The 20,430-nt window shown below is 40.4% G+C and overlaps 1 protein-coding gene across 3 annotated transcripts in view; it reads left to right on the forward strand.

The window, feature by feature from the left end:
• The window catches only part of cdh24b (cadherin 24, type 2b), a 255,290-nt gene that overhangs the window by 50,954 nt on the left and 183,906 nt on the right, over positions 1-20,430 (forward strand). For 2 of the 3 annotated variants that reach the window (XM_078935508.1, XM_011486562.4), the window contains one exon: positions 8,429-8,498. The exons of the other annotated variant lie outside the window; for it this stretch is intronic. The gene's annotated coding sequence lies outside the window, so the exon portion shown is untranslated. The remainder of the gene's footprint in view (positions 1-8,428; positions 8,499-20,430) is intronic. 3 annotated transcript variants of the gene reach the window in all.

Below are 20,430 nucleotides of genomic sequence, written 5' to 3' on the forward strand. Positions count from 1 at the left end.
CAGGCTTTGAGGTCTTGGGGGCCCAAGGTGCCCAGGACTAGCCAGGACTGCCTCTGCAGACAACAGTGTGATGTTTTCATAAAACAGAGGTGAAAGTAGAGGATGTGTTTGAAGTCAGCCAAAAAGTAACAACAAAACCAGCCTTCAATGAAATTTTTTGAGGTAAACCAAAGAAAAATGAGACGAGATTTGAACAGTATTTGGTGGTAAAATGTCTCGCAGACACAAACGTCTGCTCTAAATATGAGTTTGCATTTGGGCGGGTTGTGTTTTCCATAGCCCATAATTATTACTCCATGTTTGCTCAGCTCACTGCTCCTGAACAAAGTTGCATTGAAGCAAAAAACTGTTTTTATTTTGACAAAGGCTGCTGAAGCGTTGCAGCTGTTTTGAAGACGCTGGAACCTGCTGGGAAAGTAGGCTGCTCTCATCCTGAAGATCGTGACCAACCCTGTAGTTTCCGGCGTCCTGTTCACACCACCTGGCTTCAGTTCAGCTCCAGCTGAGCCTCCCAGGAGAGGACCTCCAACCCAGATCAGCTGCTTTCGCCCCCCCAAAGCAAGCCTGGCTCGGAACCACTATGCAGCCGGCACGGATTTTGGGGCGCCAGGAGCTGTAGAGCATGGATGGATAATTATCCAGGGGTAAAGCCCACCTTGAGGTGCAATTAGTAGCGTGAGGAAGTTGGAGCAAAAGCTCCCTGGAGGGATAGAAAAGGAAGTGGAGCCAAAGCAGACAGCCAAGCCTGTTTCCACAGCATCTCTATAAACCCCAGGGCCTGTCACAAAACCAAACCATGGAATCAAGGACAAGAAGCAGGGGATGTGACAAAACACACACATTTTCCCATCTGTGACACGATATCTCCAACTCTGGAGTTCAATCTCCCCGTTATATGTGAAGCAGTGGGATCGGCAAAACTGAGATGAGGACGTGCAGGCGTGAATGGTATAAATATTCATCAGGTGGAAAGTAGAGGTGTGGAGTAAAGATTTCAAAGGAAAACAGAGCTTTTGCTCCTGTGAACTGCGTCAGAGCATTTGCTTCTCTCCAGTAAAAAATATCCCCCTGGAACTGTGTTAAATCTAAAGCCAGCTATTGGCACCCAGACTCTTTCTCTCAGAATGTCAAAGACCAATTTTTCAGCTTCTTCTCTAAAGTCGAGAGAGATGAAAACACAGTCCACTTTCATGGAGCCAGATGATGCTCCGCCTCCTGCTGGTGACCCCCCACAGGCGCTGGATTGTGACCCAGCATGCCCGGCCTCAGGGCCTCTCCTCTCATCTCCTTCCTCTGAGTGCGCTCTTTTCATATCTCTCCATCTCCACAAGTCCTTATCACAAAAAACACAGCACACCATATTTTAATCATGCCCCCTAAATAAAAGACACTTTCCCCATTAATGGCACCGCACTAGAAATCTGTGAAGCCGCAATGCGCAATCAGACCAATAAGCCACTGCTGCTGCTTGATGTATGACTGAGCTTTGAATGGGAACAAGATGGTTTTTGAAACGGAGAAATCTGGAGTGAATGTAGCCCCGCTGGCAAGAGAGCAAACAGGGGAAAGTGAATGAGTAATGCTCGGCTGAAGCTGCTGAGTGGCCTGCAGTGGATGTCTGTGGTTAAGCTGGGCAGCTCTCAGAAGTGAGTTTATGGAATTGTGTGAATGCGGAGCGCAAAGAGGAGCAAAAGAACCACCGCGGATAAATAACATGCACTACAATGTGCACAATAAAACCAGAGCCTATTGACAGCAAAGATGGTGGTTCCTCCCAGGTAGACTTCCACCTCCTATCAGAAGCAGCTGAAGGAAATTTACCAATTGGAGATTTGGAGTTGATCTTTGTATCTGGGATACATTTCCCTTCTGTGTATTTATAATGCTGGACTAACTCCAGCTCTGATTGGGACATATCACTTTACAAGGAGACGAGCCACAAACATGTGCTGTGTTGGGCCGGGTGTGCTGCAGTGTGTGCTATTAAGAACAAATCAGAATGAAACATTTGACTTGAAGTTATTATTTACCATTTTTTTAAATGGTAAAAACAATATTCAATACATGTAGTTTAGAATCAGAATCAGAAATACTTTATTGATCCCACACGTGGGAAATTTGTTTGTCACCATAGCAACTGACAGCAGAGGGAAAAAAAAGACTTAGAATTAAATAAAAAAAGCAAGAACAAGAAAATGTAGCCTAAATGCAAACATCAAGGTATTATAATTTAAAAAGCTATTTACAGAACAGTGCAGGTAAAAAGATGTGCAAAAGAAATGTGCAAAATAGAAAAAAACTAAATAAATAGATAATAAAAATGTGCAAAGGTTATCTTTTGCATTGTGTGTTGTTGTACAGGGTTATTGCATTGGGTATGAAGGATTTTTGGTACCGGGCAGTTTTGGAGCGGAGCTGTCTGAGCCTCGTAGAGAAGGAGCTCCGCTGTTTGTCCAGAACAGGGTGGAGAGGATGCTCTGGGTTGTCCATGATTGAAAGGAGTCTGTTCAGTGACCTCCTCTCCATCACTGTTTCAAATGTGTCCTGTTTGCAGCCAATGACAGAACCCGCCTTCCTGATCAAGGAGTTAAAAATAAACTCTCAAGATTGCATATTTGATTTGTTTTTACACACCTGCTGTATTTATTCCTACTACAGACACATTCATAAAGTCTATGCATGGAAGACCCAAGTGTGATTAAATGCTTTTCTGATGCATCCACTTGTAGTCAACTAGATCCAGGGAGAGCGGGTAAACCGAAAGCTCTCAGCAATGGGGAGGGGAGTCAGGGTTGCTCCGCGCCAACGTTCCTGCCCACAATTCAGACACATTTCTAATGAAGTCCTGTCACTCTGCACAACTGACTGTTTTTTATTTTGGCTGAAAACCGCATATTAAAAATTTAAATGACCACTCGGAACGATTTTTAAATAAATCAAAATATGATCTCCAAATAGACAAAAGAATTTCAAATTTTACACATTTTCCTACATTACCTTTTTTGGGAAAAAAAAAATCACAAATCCTGTCGTAAAAAGGACCAATGTGACGTGTTTAACAAGGCACACATTAGTATTCTCCAGTTGTTCATGGCTTACACAGCTGTATCAGCAATCACTCCACTGCCTGTGGTTGCACACCCTTCTAAATGCCGGACTCCTCTTTAAACCGCTCGCACCACAGCATTTGTCCCGTTTGGATCTGCGGTGAGGAAATTAGTCTCCCAGGACAACTGTAACAATTCCAACCATAGCTGAATGTTGCTCACAGTCGAGCTGGTTTCAGGTTTCGCATGTCGATCACTGGAGCCTCCGGCTTGTTTTACCAGTCTTGCCGCAGTAAAAACTTCTAGGTTTTGTAACATCTGCAGTTTGTGCTCACTTTTATCTTGCGCCCATAATTTGTTGTGCTTTAAGTGATGAAACAGTTTGTTTTACCCAGATAGCTCCAAAAAACTTCTATGGCAAACCACTTCCACACACCATACGATACCTTTAGCCTGAGTTAAAAAGCGTGACACTGGAAATGCTGTAGAGAATTAATAAAACTTATTGTTATCAAGCAATTCAATCAATATACATTGTAACGTAAAAACAGCCCGATTTTACAACAGAAAGAAAAAAGTCTGATTCCAAAACCTTTTGACCTTTGTGGTGAAATGTATTTACCCTGACAATTGTATTGAGGAGGAATTTTCACAGATCTTATAGTTGTATTTTAAAATGTATCATCATTAACATTTAAAATTTTCTAAGAACAATAATATTTTTTAAATTGTCAAAGCAAGTGACTGTCAAATCCTTTGATTTATAACATCCCTATAGTGCTATTTAAAACTCATCCTGTGTTTTTGTTCATAATTTGAAGGATCGAGGTTAGATGATTTAAAGGGCCTATATCATGCTTTACTTCTCATCCTGGAATGGGCTGTTTCTCACTTTGTGACGTCACAATGTGAAGACCCACTCGTTTTTGTTGATCGGGAGAAGCTGGTACTGAGACAGCAGGGTTTTAGAGGAATACTCACAAATTGGTGAGTGGATAAGAACCGCTTTGGGGTTGTTTATAGTCAGGAATTAACATTATAATACACTCAAAAGCTTAAAAAAGTTGATTTTGCATGATCTTGGCATTTTCACAGGATAGCAGGATTGAAAAAAATGTCTTCAAACACTCAAAATACAGCATAGGTCTATATATACTCTTTGGCCACTCTGATGTTCTTTTTCCTCCTGTAAGCGAATAGCCAACTCTGGAAGGTTTCAGTACATTCCGTGCAAAAGAACACCCATTTGTTAATTAGTCCAAATTTAAGAGTCTTCTCCAGTATCAGTCCGGATCAATATCCTCAATGGAAAAAAAAAAAAAAGAAACATTAACTCTTGTGCATCATCAGAGAGGAGGTCAGACGCAGAAGGTCAAAGGGATCAGAGCTGCGGTACGGACAGCGTTACAGGAGGGCGAGAACTGAGGAACGAAATGCGATTGACTGGACAGTACTGAAAAATAAGATGTTAATGCTTGATATTGCTAATATGAGGCTCCTTATGGATACCAGTCTTATGGTACGGCCCTACTCAGGAGCCAACTGATCCAAAGGAGGAGAGTCCTACCTACTCCATGCACTTTGCAGCACGCCTCCTTTTCCTTCACATATTAACTCGCACCGCGACTTCATCAATCAGCCTGACACCAATCAGCGAGAATCTGCCGCGCTTTCCATGTTTATGAAACTAAATCATTTGCCAGTGTGTCGCCAGTCTCAGGAATATGTTGTGCATTTCATACATGGATCTCCTCTAAAGACACACTCCTTTGAACAGAATTAGGAGGGAATTGGCTTCCCTCTTGCTTTGACAGAGAAGGTTGAACGGGTGTATTAACCAGAGGTAATTGAATACAGAGGCAACAGGGCACAGTTTAGCACGGGGGATTAACCCTTGCACTGCTGCTCTTTCAACCAAGCGCTAAAAAAGAAGCTGTGCTGCTGTTCTCGAAAAATATTTCGAATTTTGGCCCTTTGAGACTGCCTCAGTTCCACTCACCTTATTGCTATTTATCACAAATGACAGGCGGAGAGGGAAAAAAAAAGAAATATCACCTTTCTGCATGAGCAATGGAGCTGTCTTATTAGTCATGGTGAGGAACCCAACTGGGTGCCTAGCAGAGTTCCTTTTCTGAAAGGCGACAGACAAAGGCGCCAACACTTCTTTCGCATATTTTGGCATTTTTGAGATGGTTTCATTATTTAATAAAGGATCCACACAAGTGTGCGAATGTGGGGACAAGAATAGTCGTGTGCATCTTAGATTAAGTCCTGACTTTTTCATGATGATTCCCCCCAATACGTCGTGAGGAAAACACAATTTACATTTCATCATTCTTCTATTTTATTTTATTTTTTTCCACAGAAAATCAGGCATGAAATTGGATTCTGAACACATTTCAACCTTTATTTCATTTTTTTGAATGTCTTTTGTCTCTAAAGTTGACCCTTTGCTGAATGAATGGGGCTGTCAGTCAAGCATGTTAAGATGGCAACGATGCCCACACACATACAGCCTGCATCCATTGGAGCCAAACACGGAAAAGGTCAACATTATAAAGCATGAGATCGAATGAAAGTTGGTATGACGCTCTGGTTGGTTTGCACGCTCACTTGAATGTCATAGCAATGACTTTTCTGTCAATGAATAACACACATCCTATAGTGGTCCCTCATTTGTTGCAGGGGTTACGTTCTAAAAAAAAAATCTGCAGTAGGAATATAAATGTTTAAGGCTCTAAAACTCCTCACTACACACTTTATTTATATTTATCGTACAGTACAGACCATATGTTTGGACACACCTTCTTATTGAAAGAGTTCACACAGAGTTTCACACTGAAGGCATCAAAACTGTGAATTAACACATGTGGAATTATATACTTAACAAAAAAGTGTGAAACAACTGAAAATATGTCATATTGTAGGTTCTTCAAAGTAGCCACCTTTTGATTTGATTACTGCTTTGCACACTCTTGGCAAGAATCTAGAGTAGTGAGCATGGTGTCTGAATTGCTTTTTTCTGAATTGATTTGTAGTGAGGGAATTTGGACATTGCCTGCGTGAACTGATAAAAGTTTTAAATGACAACAGGTTTAGCAAAGTTTTGCCCTCTTCAACTAAAACAACAATGTGTTGCAGTGCAACAAACTTCCATCAACAACTTCACCGAAACCACTTAGCGCAGTGCGATCGTGGTCACATTTAAGTGAGCATCATTCAAACCCTCGACAAGCTTTTGTTTTTTGATACAAAAGCGATTCGTGCTGTAATCAGGCAGCAGCAGCACACTTGAATGGGTTTAGTGGTTAAAAAAACCCACTCGTAATTATTCTTGTTCGATGCACTTCTAATAAATCGCTTTCAAATACAAGGTCTCTGAGTAAGAGAACACATTAAAAGATTTACTTTGGCATTGTGTTCTGCTGGAACAGAGCTTGGGTTTTGTCCTATTTAACAAAGCAGTTTTCTGCACATTGTCCATGTGTCCTGCTTGAGTGAGCATTGAAGGTCTCGATTGTTGAGCAGCCGCTTTAATTTTTTGAAGATTAACCTTGTACAGAGGATGTATATATTTTTGTTCTTACTGTAGATTCTTTTTTCAAGGAGACATTTTTGATATTGTTGCTTTTTTTTCTTAGTCCTTAAATCCTCCTCGTCAGTTGAGCAATTTTTGTCCAACTAACTCACCAGAAAGGTATAGTTTCCAGAAAAAAAACACAGATAAACACTCCCAGGTTAATCCTTGTACTGCATCTTTTCCCTGATTACTGTGCTTTGGTTTTGAGTTCCAAACCCAAACTGTACTTCTCAAAATTGCTTCACCATTATTAAGTACAAGCAGAATTAATCCATTGGAATTACAAGGCGCACTGTTGTTTTTTAAGGAAAGCTAAGGCTTTTAAGTGCACTTGGTAGTCCAGAAAACACGGTAAGGTAAATGTTTAGAAAGACAAAATGGAGAAAAAGGTATGGAGAAAGAAAAGCAGAGGCAAGACCATGAATGGGAACGCACTGAGAGGTACCCTAATTGTTCCAAAGGGAATTTGACTCACACATGAGTGCGTTTGGCAATATATAAAGCACAATCAACAAGAGGGAAGAGTAGAAAGGGCCCGAGACTAGATGGAGGAGGGGCGGAGGAGATAAAAACCGACAAAGTGCGAGAGACAGAAAATAAGAGATCTACTATGTCTCCATTCCCACAGAACCGCAGTCTGAGCTAGTTTCCACCAATTACATTCATGTCAGTGTGTGTCTTGGATTCAAAATGCAACAACAGCCCCGAGGGGCCTTCACTCTCCTGGTACACGCTCAGCATCTCTCCTTCCCCTGCTTCCCGTCTCACACACACACAAACACACACATGCAAACACAATCCACCCACAAAAGCAAAGCAGACTCGGTGTATCGCACTCATGCACATTATAATCTCATCACTCTCACTAGCTTTGTCTCTTTTTGTCACCCACGCACACTTACTCACACACCCACCTTCCAACCAGCCAAACGCTTTCCCGCCCAGCATCCACTAACACACAATCTAAGCCCCCCCCCCGTGTCACTCTCTTCCACTTTCTTCCAAAACCATTCTCCTACTCTTTTCTCCTCAGGCTCTCCATCCATCCATCCATCCATCCATCCATCCATCCATCCATCCATCCATCCATCCATCCATCCATCCATCCATCCATCCATCCATCCATCCATCCATCCACCACTCCTCCGCCTGCCTCCCACCTCCCCTGCATCTCCAACTGCCTCCATGCACTCTCGCTCTACTACCTATATGTATTTTTTTCTTTTTTTTGTTCATGTCCCATCATGAGGATTTGTATCATGCCTGTAACACACAGGGCTGTGATTGTTACTGGTGATAACGGCATCAAAACTAGGACTTTGGCTGAAAAGAACAGACTGGGGAGGCATCTTTCTTAATGATTGAGAAGATGGGGAAAAATATATATATATTGAGAGCAAACCGTAGAGGAATAAATACAATGCAGGCTATGTTAGAGAAGCTTACAATTATGGCAGGCGTGTAAGTGCAGAGAGAAAAGGAGATGTGGAGAGAGAAAAAATGGACACGAGGTGAAGTGGAAAGTGTGAAAGGCATTCAGTCAGAGTGCTCTGGGAGGGGCATGACGAGGCGTCCTGGAGAGCCATGGACAATTAGGACACTGTTATTAAGTGGGGAGATGAATGAATAATTGACAACTTACTGGTTGAACGGTGGAGACATGAAAAGTGAGGTTTGCAAGGCTGAAAAAGGCCACAGAACCATTTGAGCAAGGAGAAAATACTCACTGAAACAATTTGGTGATGTAAATTATCAAATGCCACCATTCATACGTTTTCAATATGTTCTCCATCTTGTTCAGGGTGAGCGGGGGGTTAAGCTGGAGCCTATCCCAGATGTCTTTGGCAGGAGCTGAGGTGCGCTCCAGACAGGTAGCCAAGCATGCACTCACACTCACTGTACAATCCGTTTAGAATCAGTGGTCAACGTCCATAAAACGCAAAACAAACACAGACAAGCTCCAGCTGGGATTGAAACAGGGGCTTTTCTCCTTTCGTTCCAGCTATTGTTCCAACTGTAGCCCTGCAAACTGATTTGATGCATGAGTTTGTTTTTCTAAATAGCCAAGTCTTGTCTTTGGGATTCTCACTCTTTTTCATCAAAACTATACCACATAGCCACAGTTCACAGTGAGGGCTATGGATTATTAGTAGAACAAGCGCATTTTCCTGGAATTCTTTCAAGCACCACAAACACAACTCAGTTTATCTCCACTTTATTGCTTGGAGGCAGAAATCTTAAAACCTTAGGGAACAAAAGTGAAGCTTGTAGGAGTTTTTTTTACATAATTAATATGGAATAATGTCTTACAGATGACAAAAAAGTAAAACTCAGTTGAGTTTTTCATTAATTTGTTTTTGAAATTTAGCAACATCTTTGTGTTTGGATAGTGTCAATTTCATTAACCGTGCAGGAACAGGTCATCATCACCCAACAACCAACATACCGGTAGCTCACTGTGTTCTGCGCGAGTCAACATCAAACAGTTGTTAGTCTTCAGCTGGCTTTCATCGACAGACTTGATTAAGCGTCACAACGGCACCACATCCAAGGCTGCTGTTCAAACCGTCAAAGTGCACCACAGACATGCTAACAAGGCAACAACACCAACCAGGAAAAATGATAACGATAACAACACTTATATTAGGCTCTCTGATGCCCTCAAGGTCAAGTGTACATGGTTAGACGTAATAGGATTTTATCCCTCCCAGGTTTTTGGAGTATTCTGTGGCATTGTAGTGTCTGCCCTGAAAGTGGAAGATTGTAAGTTTACATCCATGGCTGAGTCATACCAAAATCTCTAAAAGTGGGACCTGATGCCTCCCTGTTTAACCCTCAGCATTAAGGTTTTGGATTGGGGGGTTAAACCACCAAATGTTTGACGAGTTCAGATGTGGATGGTCCAAACGCAGAGAGCACATTTCACACACCCATGTGTGCAACCGCGAATGGGATTTTCTTTTTTTTTTTGTCATTTCCTTCTTATTTCATGTTGTGTTTGGGTATGACAAGTCATCTGATTGGTTCTGGTGGTGGAAAAACACCACCTTAGACAAAAGGCAACCTGTGCATTGCTTTATTGTCATTTAACTTATAAGAGAAACTGGACAATCACTTTAGTAGCAATGTCAATGTCCCAGGTTTCTATATCTGTGGAATGCAGCAACATTGATTCGGGTCATCAAAGTCTGTAAGTTTTCTTGCACATCTCTGATATTGTTCTGGCACACAATTGAATCGGTTAGTTCAAAAGGGGCCCAAGTCCAAGATGTTTGTTTTTCCAGTGAAAGGATTTTAATTTTATAGCTTAAAGGGAGGCTACACCAAATGATTAATACTTTACCCAGATTTAATACCACTTCATAGCTTACAAATGCTATAATAAGAAGCACCTCACTTTTATAATTTCAGAGGACTGACAAACTAAAATCTCTGGACTTGGGCCCTTCTTGAATTAAACAGGGGCGCTGTCATATTGAATAACTAGTGCTGCCATCTATAGGATAAAGCAAAACCCGTTCAAGAGAGGCCCAAGTCCAGGAATTTTGCACTTAATGCATTTTAAATGTCAAGCATAGTCGATACATTACAACGGACTTGGGACGTATTTTGTACATAATCAGATAGCATTTCCCTTGAAGACCATAGAACATATAATATCTCTATTTTGAAAAAAATTGTGGACTTGGACCCCTTTTGAACTAACCGATTTAATTGTGTTGAGGCCTTGTTTAAAAAAATCATATCTTTAATTTTGTTTTTTGTTTTGTTACTTTGATGTTGAGTTTATATCTCTTGCCTCATCATAACCCTGCTGCATGACACATATCCACTAAACGCTAACTTGTAAATAAAGGTTTTTCCTTCAAACCAGCCGTGCTGTATGATGTCAAGTTTTAGTTGCTACCCCCCCCCCCCCCCAACAAAACCATCACCCTTTAACTATTTCGAAGTGTTTCTGCAGAAATTACATTTGTTTTTTTTGCTAAAAATAGAGCTAACAAGGATGCTTGTTATTGAATTGCTGTCATTATTATAAATGGTCAATTATTCAAAAAGGCTTGGTTGCTCAAGTGTTTTTTGTGACTTTGGGTTACATGTTTTTTTCTCTTTTTTTTACAGCCCAAAAAAAGTTTTTTTTGGTGTTTCAAACAAGCACTTTCCCTGAAGCAAATATATTGAACAGTAGCTGTGTTTCCATCGACTATGAAATCACGAAAATTGGTTTGCAATAATACATTTGAATAATAAAAACAGGACAATTTTGAAAAAAAAAAAATCTTGTCAAGAACATTTAAAATGGCATAATGTTGTTGTTCACCTTTTGGCATATCCCGTCAGGGATAACCACAGCGAATCAGTTTTCATTGAGTTGCACATGTGGTTTGGCAGAGATTTCTTACGCCAGATGCCCTTTCTGATAACTCTACATTTTATCTGGGTTGGGGACAGGCACAGGCAGACCCTGTCTTGGACCCCCTTATGGCTACATAGGCAGCTGCCTGAAGGGTCTTGCCTAAGGATCCAATTTAAAAAAAAAAAATAAGACTTCTATTTCTAGGGGGGGGAGGGGGTTTAGCAGTGTAATGTACCGCATTTATCATCTATTAACAGTAACAGCATTGTAAAAGAAAAATTCCCCATCCACTAAAAAAAGACAGAGCATAAACTAAATGGACAGATGTATCAACAAAGCACAAACAACGAACAATAATTTATTTTTTGGCAACGTGGAATTACCAGGGCACACTCCAACAACCATTCCTTAGCTCTGGTTAGTTTACATCATAAAAATAGCGATAAAGACTAGCTAATTGGAAATAAGTAACCTTCGTAAAACGGAAAAAATTTACATTATTAAAAAAAATTAGCTTGCTGGTTCTTGGCAGACACTTATCACTGTTACTTAGTCAATAAGCTGGACTAATCAAACTTATTAAGAACTGAAATGAAATGAAAGTATTTGGGTCAATAAAATCTAAAATCAAATGTAACATGACATCCATCCTAGTAATTTAAGTGAACATTGATTGAAAAAAAATCTCTTGTTTGTGGTATTTTCCACTTGTATGTACCCGCTGGTCTCAATGGACAGACGGTTGTATTAGACATGAATTACAGACCATGTAATGAATGAAATGTTACTCATCAGTAATGCCCTACACTACTTTTTTACAGAAAAAAATGAATATGTTACTCTAATGCATTACTTTTATAATGAGTTATGCCCAAAACTAGGAGTAAAGTGTTATATTTTTAACTTTTTGTTTCCCTGCACACTGTGTGATCTTATTTTAGTGTACTATTGTTTGGCCGCTGTACTTGATACTGCCAGAACACTGCTAAAGAACCATTCCAATTGACTTATGATGATTCTGTTAGCCAAAATTAAAAAAAGAAAGCCTGTGTCGTTTTTTTAAACATAGTTTCTGCAGAGCAGCACAGGTTATTAGAAATTCACCTCTGAGTTGTGGGCACGGCTGTTGGTACAAAGTAAGCCCCATTTCCCATCATCCCTTTCTTTAGACTCTCCTGCTAGCATACAGCCCCTCACCTTGTATGTCACATCTTTAAGCTTTTTTTCATCTGTTACTGATTCACAACAATTTCAGAAAAGAAATACTCAGAAATGCAATTTTAAGCTTAAACCTAACCCTCCACCATGAGAAAAATGTCACAAGAACATGTTATAAACACCAAAAACACAATTTTCATCAGAGTGGGTCTGTATAGAAATGCATATACCAAAAGGAAAATTGATCATGATAATTCGGCTATAATGTTAAGAAACAGAGAGGAGACGGATGCTTTGCTCTGAACCAGAGGAGGGTTGTTGACTGACAACAGCTTCTGTGTAGTGATAGGTGCAGCTGCCCTGAATCCTTTGAAGCCACCTTCTTTGTGTGTGGCTGAGAAATGCCAAAATAGGTCTCACTCGTGCTCCTCTGGGAGCAGCCTTTCATTGGTCTCCCCCGACCTGAGATGGGAGCTGCAAGGAGACCAAAGCGGGAGGAAATGGAAGTTTAAATTGTTTTGAGAGAGGGCGCCAAAAGAAAGTTATTGCACTCAGGGAAGTTATGAGTGTATTTATGGTCCTCTGAAAATAAAAGCATTTGGCCCTTGCTGTTGGGAGCTGTTGTGATGGATATTGGTTAAAGGACTTTTGATGGATGAATATAGTCTGGCCAGTACTGAGGTGTTAACGCAGAATGACTGCACTACATTTATACGATACCATCAGAGGTAACAGCATCCACCTTTTTGGGCCATTTGCTTTAAATTTAGGCCAAAATGTTTGGGAACATACTTTTGAGTATCTCATCACTGTCTATAAGTGACTTTAAGCCATCCTATGGCTACGGACACAAATACAACTACCATCGCACGATGGAGAGGCATTGGCAGGATCTTCAAGATTAGCTGCCGCCGCCCAATTTCTTGAAAAATCGTTAGCGTGGTCATGAATGTAGATGGTAGCAGTCAGGCAGGGACGACATCTTTACAAAATCGGGTGCTAACAGGGCCGTGGCAGCCGAATCAACGGCTAGGAGCAGCTCTGATTTGACAACGTGTAAATGTATCCGGACGGCGGTCGTATATATAAGGTACCACCGGCCGGCAGCCGCCCGATAGCCCGGGGTAGATAAACTGTCCGACCAACAACTGCCTCATCTGACAACTTCTTCTTTTCTGCCCTACTTGTGCGTGTTGCACTTCTTCTATGAGTAGTGCAGTAAGCCCTTCTTCGTATTCTTCTCAGCATCAACTCAATTCATCAATATCCAGGTCTTTAGTTGCTGTGGTGCTATCAACGCCATGATGAGTTTTATGCAGCATCAATAACATCTTCCCCATTTGGACCCAAGGTAGCCGGGATAACCAGATTGATGTCTGGTCATGGCAAACCCTGGTCCATGTCAACAGCCCCTGTCAAGTGCCAACGCTGGATTTTGCGCGACCTCAAAATGTGCCTGTGCAGCCACTGACCAATGTCAAAACGTCCAGTCGCTGTTTAACTTCAACTTTTTCTTGATACTTCTGTGGCTGCAGTGTGGCGTGTAAAAGTGTGTCTTCGATCCCCTGATTACAAATATCGTTGTGCGGCCAGCTGCTAAATATCCCATTTATCCATTTAATATCCGCCATATCCATCTAGGTCCCCATGCAGTGGCATTTTGGGATATGTGACCGTAGTCTAAGTTACATTCACAACGCCTTCGGCAATGTGCGTTTTAGAGGCCACTTCCAATTTAAAGTCTACATTAACGCGCGTAAATGTGTGTGTCGCGTTTCTGCGTTCAAAACTCTGGCACTTACCCGTAGCCACGAAAGTTGTTAAGACCGTTTTCGGGCTTTACGTACAACATGAATGCACGTTCAAGTTAAAGAAGTTGACCAATCAGGGACTCAGATTTGGTAGTGACGTATGGATGGCGTCCCTTTTAATTCACAGAAGTACAAACGATTGAAAAATGGATCACGGAGGATAAATTGTTAATTGCAGGTACTGATATGACACTAAGTCTTTCATATTTTGGAATAGAGTTGTGAAAGAAAAAGCATAGATCAAGATTTGCACCGCTTAGACATTCCATACCAAGCCTCTTCCAACCACAGGTTTACATTAGTATTGGGTAGCAACAGTCAAGTGTGAACCCCATATGCTAAAAGCGTATGCAAAAAAGAGGCGGTCTTGAACATGCTGGGTATGTACGTAGCATCAGACAAAACCACAAAGGATCCTGTGAAATGTCCTTTGTGTGTGATCTGAAACATTCAAATTCCCTTTTGGCCATCCTTGTTTAAAGGGTGCAATTAAGCGAGGTAAAATGATAATGGTTTCATCTCCAGCATTCCTTTGGTAAACACTGCCATGAGGTTCAATTAACCAGTAGCTAATGAGCAAAGTCGGGGTCTGCCTCAATTACACCATTGTTCATTGGCGATTTTTAATTAATGGGTTTTAAAGGGAAAACCGCAAAAGTTTTTTTCTTATATGGTTATTTATTTATTTTTTTTGGTGATGTGAAGGAAGGAGGATCAGAGTCTTAATTATAAAGTAGAAGCTTTAAAGTGAGTGGGATTTAAACTTTTAATTAAAGAAGAAATTGATGCAACCAGCAGACTGGTTTTGCTGCCACACCTGAAATTCTCTCTTTCTTATTTTTCCACTCCTCCCGCCCTCTGAGGAGCTGTTTTTCTCCTCGCAGAATGTCGTTATCAAACCGGATTAGGGACTTTGAGAGCCCTGCTCTCAAATAGTGAAGGATGGGAGGAGCAAGAGAAGAAGGGCATACGAGGGACCAGCTCAGTCACTCCATCGGATTTCTTGGATTGAATTTGTGAGGTTTAGTCAGAAATCTTTAGGCCGTGTTCGCAATTCCGCAATCGTTCCCTCTTCTTTTGCATCCCTTCCAGCTGATCCTGCTTCTGCCTTTGCGTCTTCCTTCTTCCCTCCAGCTGTTCTCTCTTAACATCACATGAGAATGTTTTCATAGCAGCGATAAATTAAGGCTGAAGTGATTAGCGTAGTGTGAAATGTGATTACATACGGAAGCTTTGCTGATTTGTGGAACAGATGCCCTTTACCAGCTAGACTTTGGTAGGTTACAGTGTTAAACTCAGTCTCTCCTGCAGCTGGAGATCCCAGCAGACGCAAGCAGGTTAATTGCCTTGATCATGGATATAGCCCCACCGTACCTGTTGGGAATGCTACTCGAAGTGCATTTGTTATTGGCACGCCTGTTAACAGTCATCCACGCTCTTCAAACCTACGCAAAAAAAAAAAAAGAAAAGAAATGTAGAAAAGCCTATTTGCAGAAAAGTAGACGAAGGAGCTGCTAAGAGGGTGGGATGTTGAGTCATGACAATAAGATCAGAACAAGAGTTCAGCATTTACTAGTCATTAAGATTAATGGGTTGTAACATCCATCAACAGCATCAGAATTTGAGGCAAAGTGCTGCTATTTTTTTAATGGAGTCAATTCAACAAGGGTGGGATAGGAAGGGAGAATAATAACTAGAGAAAACGCTGACCTCCTGTTGTCTCGACCCTTTCGCCTGTGTTGCTTTGATTATCCCAATCACTGTCATTAGCATTCTTTGCTATTAAAGTGATCTCTCATTCTTTGTTGCAAGCATGCTAATGACTTACAGCCAGCATTTCAGCAGCACATATTATCCACAGGTCCTTCTTTAAAATCTAATCTGAAACAAAACAGCTCTTGGAGCTGCACTGTATTAATAACAAGGCCTGCACTCTACTCCTGATTAAGACAGTAACTCTGCGCTGAATTCATACTCATTGCTGTTATGGCTCAGTATTATTCTGCTCTCTCATTCATCTTTCTTTTTACCTCCAACTCATTTCATTTCACATATTTAGCTTTTTTCCACTACTTGGAAATTGTAAAAAGAAGAGGATTACATCTATTTGCCCTTGAAACCCTCTACTTCTTTAACACAGTTGTCTCTCAATTTGTGAGTTTCTTTTTTTCTTGCTAATCTATTGAATTTCCTATACCACTGTACCTACTATGTTGGCCTTTCTTGTTTTTATCCTGTCTTTAAATCCTCCATAGCTGTTTGGCTTTTTTTAAGCTTTCCTTTAAATTACTCGTGAACTTATTTTGACCGGATGCGATTGTTTCTAAGCAAAAATAAATACACAATAACTTAAAAAAAACATTGCAAATGCACAGATAATTTTTGTATCAAACTATCTCAGATGAAACCCAAGAATTTGCAATGTATTATGTTACATCGCCACATCAGCAAAATGCGTTCAAGCCTCCAATTCCAATGAACAGTCTATGTAAACACGCGTTAAGGGGTTCTGCGTTCAAAACTCTTTCTTTCACATCTCGGTACGCAAGTTTTTAAGTCCTTTTCTTGGCACTACATACAAAATCCGCGGCTATTGAACATACATTAAAGTTAAACCAGGTCGAACTTTGACCAATCAGGGGCTCGGATGCAGTAGTGACGTATGAGTAGTGTCAATTGCCAACCATTTGAAAATTGATCACAGAAGAGAAATTATTAAATATAGTTTGTGTCCGGCCAGAATTCTATGACGCCAAGTCTTTCATTAAAAAAAAAAAAAACGAAAGTCACTAAATTTGCACTGCTTTGACATTTCACTCCAAGCCTCTTCCAACTGTAGGTACATGCGCTAGTGTCGGGTAGCGATAGTCCATTGCGAACACCAAAGTGCGTTCAAGAACCATCATACAGTGTGTTCCTGAACGCGCGACACATACCCGGTGTGAATGTGGCAAAACACCCAAAATGAAACAGTTGCTTTACCTTGTTTCTGTTTCCTAAAAACCAAGGACATTTTAAAAGACGTCTTTGTAAACCAAACACTTATATGATAACAATAGATAAGTTGTGAGATTGATTTATTGGTACAATCAATCAGATGATATCCAGTATATAGATGAATTCCATGCAATGAACTTCACCCAGTCTGGGGCCTTAGGCAAGACTGTAGCCACAAGGGGCCCCAAGTCTAGGTCCCCATGTGCCCATCCCCAGCCCGGATCAAATACAGGGTTGTGTCAGGAGGGGCACATTGCGTAAAACCTTCTGCTTGAGCACCTGTGGAAATCAGTGAAAGCTAAGCCAAACCCCTGAAGGGATAGCCAAAAGTGAACAATAATATCTTGTAGAAGAATTCCACGTCTGGTTATTGTCTTAACTGGAATATGCATGAACTTTATTGCTACCTAATATGCCATTAATTTTGGATTTTTGTTTAAGACCAAGAAATCCCAAACTTCTAGCTGTACTTCATGTTGGTATAGAAAACACCACATTACACTTCTCTAAACTTTGTCATCTCTACTTTTTTTGTCGTATTGTGCAGGATATCTTGCCGAAAATCAATGCTTTTTTATTTGTTTTAACCTGAAGGCTAATTCCTTGCAGGAAAGCATTCATCATGATTATGGCAATCTGCATAGGGGGAATTAATATTTATTTATTCCTCCCCATCAACAGGGACCGTAAAATGTAAATGTGTGCATTCTTCTGTTCACCGGCTCACATACTATGAGAGCACCATTAGAATTAGGGAGAATGCCTAGAGAAATACATTTAGCTGGAATTACTGCAAACTTTAATGCTATGCTGTCAGAGACATTTATTTGTTTGCTTGAAAACACACAATCCTTTTAATTTAATGCCAAAAAAAAAAAAAACATGGAGAAAAGCTAAGTTGGGGTACTGGAAGACATCCCCCCCCCCCCCCCCCATAGTTTCCTAGGCTGGTATGCTCTTTGAAGTGGGGGTCTATCTCCTCTACAAGCTAAAAAACTGGGTGCTGTAGATATTAGGAAGCGTATAGTTTTTTTTTTAAAGATAAGAGAAGGCGTTGTTCACACAACAAATTTTATGGCGCACCAACACCAGGGGACTTAAATTGGAGTTTTTACAATGTCGCACTCTCAAATGTTGGTCTGTTTGTTTTTGCAGGTGAATACTAAAAGTTTACTGATTTAGCAGAATTTTGCAAGAGAACCTGGCTGCAGACAAATATCCCAATGATATTTGCCTATAGGCATCATTAGCCGGAACTGGAAGTCCCCAACCGGGACTGGAAGTTCACGTCCCCCCATCCCATATTGATTCAAAAATTCATTTTTTATTATTATTCTTTTTTGGTCGAAAATTAATTCAACTGGCGACTTGACATTTTGACAGTTACGGTTTCTTTTCCCGTTTTAAGCTTTGAACTTTTAACACTGACGATGTTTCAGACAACACCTACTATGCCCTTTCACATACTGTAACTCCTTACACGATCAATGTGAAGCGGCTTTGCGCCAATATGCAACAATTTAAAAGTGCTATGCAACACTTTATATTAGTAATGTGCTGCATTCGGGTGCAAAGCCGCTTTTCTCCGCTCCAGAATCAGCTGATGCACATTGATCACATTACGGGTCGACAAGTTATGGTAGTCAAAGGAGTGTAAACACTGGCTGAAGGTCCAGTATAAAAGGGTTAACACTTTTACAAATCTGAACACCTTCGTTAATATCCTTTTTTAAAATGAATAAAACATTTTTTTTCCCAATTTTAAGCTCATCTTGCGCACTCAAGCATTTATTCACATTAAAAGGTTTTAATAAAAGGTGCTAAAATTCTGAAAGCTTCTGGCCAATGATGTCTGGGTGCCATCTTATCTGCAGCCGGGTCTCCCCTCGAAAGTTGGGCAAAATCGGTCAATTTTTGGCAAGAGTAAGGTATTTTTTTAAAGATTTTATTTGCATGACAAAAACTGGTACCACTCAACACAACCTTCAAAAGAGGAGTAATTGATGATATTCTTTTGAGGCAGCAAAGGTGGAGCATTAAAAAAAAAACTCCACACTGACTGTATTATTTAACTAAATTAAAAAGGGACATTTTCTCACAAAACTGAGTTAAGCTCCTTCTGGCATGGGCAGCGTTCATTCAATTAAGTTAGGCCAATTTTTTAAAGCTTTTTTTTTACTTCCCAAATCTAAATCTATCAATACGACATCCCAAAATGATGCGAGAAACTCGACTTTTAACCCTTTAACACCAGTGATGTCCCCACACTTAAATAACACTAGCTCCTTAAACTATTCCAGCAATCAATGCGTATCAAGTGATTTTGTCTTTCAAAGCTGCTTTTCTCCACGTCAGAATCAGCTGAATTATTATGATTGCCTAAGCACTTCAGCACAAAGCTACTTTTTTTCCTGCTTTGGAATCTATTGGAATTTAAAATGTAATGACAATTGAAAGAATGCAAACAGTTCAATTACAGTTATGGTGGAAAAGAGTTTAACCGTAGTAGACCTATGTCAGGGGGGAAAGAAATTGAAATCTGGGTGGAGAGAAAACTCAAACTGAAAGATTAACCACTCAAAAACAGTTGAATAAAAAGTAAAAAAAAATCCCACAAGAAGAGGAAAAAGCCAAAACAAAGACTCCAGAACCAGAGCACGGACACTAAACGACTGCATATCACTAGAGGAATCAGGGAAAACATCCAAAATGTAAGAACACTAAAGGCTCAGAATGATGCCCCTAATTACAGAACTGACAATTAACTAAGTGCAGGCAGCTGAGCACAACTCCATGGAGAAACACAGGTGAGCAGGTGAAACTGTCAGGAGGAGCCACAGCCAGCCTGCATTCAAAATGTAAGTCAGCACAGAGAAAACCAGCCATACACAAAAAAGAAATGTTCAGACAGTCGTGTCAGTATCAACACATACGGATATAGAAATCCTAAGCATCAGTTCCAGTATGAAAACATGCTAACAGAATAGAATACACACGCTTCAGTGCTTCTTCAGAAGAGATACATTCAAGCTAGTAAAGTACTAATAGTCAATACCTTTAACATTTCTGTGAGACAACAGTAAAACATGCACCTTCTTAATATGCTCGCCCTGTAATTACACTCCTTGTCCAAAGATTTCAACAAACATCTGTAAATGTCTAAATGAACCTCAACTGGCATGCTCATTGACATTAATCAGATATTGTATGTTATTGAAAAACAATATTTTAGCTGACAATTGTGAAATCTGACTAGAACTTTCTAAATTCCCTCATCAAATTCAAAAACCTTAAAAGTAAATTTCCCATTTCTGGCTTTTCTAAGGATGCTTCTGTGATTACGGTTGAGCTACGTTCACACCACCCTCTCAAGTGACCACTTTCAATAAAAAGTCTATGCAAATGCAGGTTTTGAGCTTTTGGGTTTAAAAGTCTTGCATTAATGTGTTGCTGCCCATGTTTCTATGATCATTTTTGGGG

This window comes from Oryzias latipes, chromosome 17 (genome assembly GCF_053564925.1).
Source record: "Oryzias latipes strain Hd-rR chromosome 17, Olatipes_Hd-rR_3.1".
Taxonomy (NCBI): domain Eukaryota; kingdom Metazoa; phylum Chordata; class Actinopteri; order Beloniformes; family Adrianichthyidae; genus Oryzias; species Oryzias latipes.